Genomic DNA, 5,037 nt, shown 5'->3' with positions numbered 1-5,037 from the left:
AGCTCTGTCTTTGGCATTGCCTATATTGCTTGATGGCTTTTTAAGCTTTTTATCTAATTGGCTTGGGCTAATAGATTCTTAATGTGTTTTCAGATTTGTTTCTTTCTAGCAAAAGCCTAGTTGAACCAATTGTTCCCCCATGGCGCTCCCCTCACCCCCGCTCATGTGTTGAGGTGGGGGCAATTATGGGAGGTTACTAGGAAAAGCACAATATGTAAGAGTAAGGTTTGTTATACAGATTTACGTGGTGACTTTTCCATTGCTAAGAGTTTCCTATGATTTACAGTCTTTATTGTCTTCTTTGTAAAGAAAAGGAGGCACCTTACAAATGGAGATCTTTAAAAATTAATTTTCCCTAATAAAGCATTGATGTCCACTCTGTTTTCAGAGATTCTCCTGTGTCTGCAGTTTTTCAAAATCTTTAGCTCAAAATAATCCTTATACTAGAGAGGCATATTTTGGGGTGGCACATTCTGCTATCCATCATTCGTTTGGGAGGGGAAAAACACCCCAATGGTAAAACATTCTTCCACTCTCTGGTCTCCCACACTTTTCTCTTGGGATGGGGAGAGGAGGGTGAAAGCTTGTTCATGGCATTTTGAATTAAGCTAAAAACAAATAAGCCCAAACACACCTCTTTAAAAGAAATATATTAAGTTGACAAGTTACAGCTGTTGTATGTCCTAATCAAATAGTACCAGAAATAATCACAGCACATAATGTTTAGATAAACTGACTAGGCACAGTGAAGTTTTGTAATAAAACCAAGTCGGTGAAGAGTGGCCTAGAATTTGATGACTGTAAAGAAAGAATTAGAAAACAATTGGTCTCTATAGTGTTTGTTATGACTGACTCACTGGAGTATGTGTGTGTATGAGTGTATGTGTATGTGCATAAGTTTGAATGTGTTGTTTTAATTCTGGATGACAGTGTACTGTAAAAAAATAAGACAGACAACTAATAATTGTATATAATTCAGTTCTTCAGAGTTCATAGTTTAATATGTTTTAATAGTCCAAATATATTAATTTAGGTATGTTTGGCATTGGGGTGGAGAAAACAATAGCAAAAAAATTAAGCCAAATTTTTTTTTCCCTTTGGAGGCTGAAACAATTGTGAGATCTGTGGGATAACCAGCAAAAGATTAGAACAATTACTCTCTGTCATTGAAAGGCCTATGTATACCTGTGGTTAGAAGAGGTCAGGTTCCCTGGAGGGAAGTCATTTGTCCACTTCCATGCAAACTGGTCTTCCAGAAAGTGATGGAAGTTCTTTGAAATTAAGTACAATTTGAATGAATTGGCACAACCTGAAATTAATGCCTGAACATGAGCAATCAACAATTCAAAGGCCTAGAGCAAGACTGAGGCTTTTCAGAAACCAAACCACTCAAGTGAAGAAAATGAGAAAGAAAAATAAACTTTCTGTGGGTTGTAAATGCACAACTGAGAATTTCATATTTTTAAGGCTTTTCCCTTGTTAAAAGAAACAACTCCACATTATTAAAGGATTTGATATATTTTGGTCAGGAGCCTTCATTCTTTCCAAAACATTTCTTGCGCCAGCTCACATGCCCAAGTGGCCAGATGTGACTGGAAGTGGTTCCATGTGTCTAAATGGTAGCACTTGCAGTCACAAGTCAATGATTGGACTAATGGCTCTTGGCATGATGTCATCTAATCCAATTGAATGGGTGTTCTTGTCCTGCTGCGAAAAGAAGACCTGTGTTATTATTTCACTTGTTGGAGTATCTTGCCATGAATTCAAAACAAGAGTTGTCTGTTCTCACCAACTGCCATTTCCTAAATAAGCATCTAGCTTTTTATATTGAAGTCAAGATAAGTTGTCATATATATGTATATATGTATATATAAAATTTTATTTATTAGATTTAAGAACTACTTCTATGATGCATTAGATAATTTTTAATATTAGTAATTTAGGATTCATTAACATTCTAAGTGTTTTACTGACCCTAGATATCTAATTGTCTTTTATAATATGAAATCATTTTAGAAAAAAAAATAATTATTATATCACCATGATTAGAAATATCTGAAAAAATTACTAATTTTCACATCAATTCCTGAAAAAAAAAAGGGGGGTAGGATTTGGAAAACCACTGGTATTTTTAGATTAGTCAGTGACAATAAACTTTTCACATAAAATATTTTTTGGAATACAATCAGAAATTCCCACAAAAATGTTTGGTCCATTTTTCTCTCTCCTTCCCTCCCTCCCACAACCCCTTCCTCCCTTCCTTTCTTCCTTTCCTTCTTAAGTATATATATAAAGCCTTTGCGAGTGCTACTATTGACTGAACAAATAATTCCTATTACAAATATTGTGCCTCTATGCTCATTTGATAATTAAAGAAAATATAACACAAATGAATTCCTTGCTTGAATTTCCAAAAAATGTCATCAACTAAATAATGATTAATATTGGAATCTCTGTCTTTTTACTCATGAACATATTACCTGTGGAAGACTGCATTCTAGGGACAGATTGTTAATTTGTTTTTTTCAGCTTGGTTTTTAGTGACACATTCTAAAGGGTTAAAGTACTTTTATAATCAGAGAACCTCATTATTAAGAAGATTGTTTTAACTAATTTTATCCACTTATCCTATTTTTGTGGATCTTCGTACTTGGGCTTCATAGCAATTATAGATGTTTCTAGTTGTTATAATGTTTCTTCTGGATTTTGCTAGCACCAGGAAATCACCTATATTCTATGAAAACAGCTGGACACTTTTGACATAGCTTTTGAACACTCCTTGTCTCTCCTCACTTTTAGTGGAATGTTTTTCCTTTCCTGAAAATGATTAGGACTTGATTATGCACAGCATCCTCACTGGCAAACGCGTCCTTAGCATTTTATGTAATTACAAGTGCATGAATGTATACAAAAAATATTGCTTATAAACATCACATGTGTAAAGCCCATACCTACTGCTTTCATTCTGTGTCTGATTAAAATACATATTGCCATTCCAATCAGCTTTGGAAAGTTTTAAAGATACTTTATAAGATCAAAATTTGGTGGTTGCTTTCTCAAAAAAAAAGATAAAAAGTCTCCCTTTTGCTCACCCTGTGTATGAAGAAAATGTCATTATAAAAACTTCATTAATATGTAAATTGCAGCATTTTGATTAGCACTTGCAGACCCCTTTTGTTAAGAAAAAAGACGGAAGGAGCTAACCAGATTGCAATAATTTACATAATAAAAACTCAGTGGTGGCAATGCCACCAAGTAGAGAACCTAAAGAAGGCTAGAATGTCTTTTTTAAACAGCTTAATAAAGTATTAGAATCGTAAAGTACAAAAGGAGAGAAAATATTTTTCTTTTAACTGACAAACTCTATTTTAGGGGAAAATTACAGGTACTACAGATTGTATTAAGATGATATCAATGAGCATGTAGCCAACAATGTCAACACATGTGCATTTTTTCAATTTAGAAGTGCATGTTCCCATCATGTTGTATAGGGCTTTAAATATAAAATACAGGCATCTATTCATTAATTTGGTTTGATAAAGAGAAGACAGCCTAGGATGAGGCTTCAGTTTGTGGTGAAAATAACCAATTCATTGAAGTGATCAAAAGTTATATTTCAGTTTGATGTGAGAAACTTAAAGACATTACATTTTTTTAAAATACTGGAAAAATTAAGATATTTGACAATTCAGTTTGTGGTATGTATTCTTCAGTATTTTGTAACCCAAGGGACAATTTATGATTAGGTCATCTAAACTGAGAAAGCCAAAAAGAAATACTGAAACAATATTTTGCGTACTTGGATAGAAAAGAACTTTTCTTGGAAATACATAGATGGTATTGTAGAGAAGGATAAAAATTCCTTTCCCTCTACCCCATCTTAGGGTCGTTGATTGAGGCCCTATAAATTAAACCAATAAAAAACAGATTGACAAGAGGAAAATGAACAAAAGTTTATTAACACGTGCATCTTTATACATGGGAGTGCTTGGTGATGTGTAACTCAAAGTGGTGGTTAGAACTTGGGCTTCTATATCATCTTAACAAAAGAACAGTGCATTTTTAGTGAAATAAACAAGACAAAGTTAAAAGGATTTTGAGTTTTTTGAGTGACAATTTGTGAAAGGCAAATTGTTGAGGAAATTAATGAAAGATAAGGGCTAGTTAGTAAGGTTTGTTATGTAGATTCTTCTGGTGCCATCTTTGGGCTCATAAACGTCTAGAGTTATCTCCAGTGATTAACTCATGTTCTTCCTGGTAGGAAGGGGAGGGGGGAATATCTTTATAAATTTATGTCCTGCTTTTAGACAAATAAAAGAGGGGGGAGGCAGAGAGCTTTTCTTATATCAACTTCTTCTCTATGGTTTTTAGAGCTCAAAATAATCCTTATGCCAAAATGGCATATTTTGGGGTGGCATATTCTGCTACCCTACAGCACAAATAAGACTGATGCATGGATTTTTCAAATTATTGCCTTTTCCCACTCCATTTGTTATTTGTTAAATATATCTACACATACATTTGATATACATCAAACAAAAATTTGAGACTATGGTGCAGCTTTGCGCAGTGGCAGTATCGTAGCCAATGAGGTTCATCCGAGGCCTGATTATTGCTAATTGAGACTATGGTGCATGTGGAAATATGTTGCTATATGGAAGTAAAATATAAAAATATTAGTTTTTTTTTTAAAGGACTTTCTTTCTGGGGACATTTGATAAGAGAAATTGTGGAAAAATAGAAAACAGTTAGCTGGGTGTGAAGATTTGTTAATGAGACTGTCTTGTAGTTGAATCCACCAAGGCAAAAACCATACTTGGTGGCAGTAATTTGTTTATTGTTCAAAGGAGTTCAAGAATTGCCTTTAACAGCTGATTGCTACCTAGAAGGGAGGTAATTCTGGTCTCAATGCTTTATCTTCTGTAATGTTCTTGTCTTTAGTGTCATAGCAATTAGGTTAGCACCAGAGAAACCTATTAATCATTTCTGTTACTGCTAAATTGCATAAGTGTGTCGATTTGGAATCTTGGGGTGAAA

The 5,037-nt window shown here is 34.0% G+C and overlaps 1 non-coding gene across 1 annotated transcript; it reads left to right on the top strand.

Moving 5' to 3' along the window:
* The first annotated feature begins 4,558 nt into the window (after positions 1–4,558).
* On the top strand, positions 4,559–4,694 carry LOC118017448. The gene has a single exon (XR_004681151.1). It is a non-coding gene; the product is annotated as a U4 spliceosomal RNA (small nuclear RNA).
* Positions 4,695–5,037: the final 343 nt, after the last annotated feature.

Source organism: Mirounga leonina, unplaced genomic scaffold (assembly GCF_011800145.1).
Source record: "Mirounga leonina isolate KUSES-001 unplaced genomic scaffold, KU_Mleo_1.0 Mir_169, whole genome shotgun sequence".
In the NCBI taxonomy this organism is placed as follows: Eukaryota; Metazoa; Chordata; class Mammalia; order Carnivora; family Phocidae; genus Mirounga; species Mirounga leonina.
The sequence above is the reverse complement of the archived record's forward strand: the minus strand, read 5'-3'. Positions and strand labels throughout refer to the sequence as shown.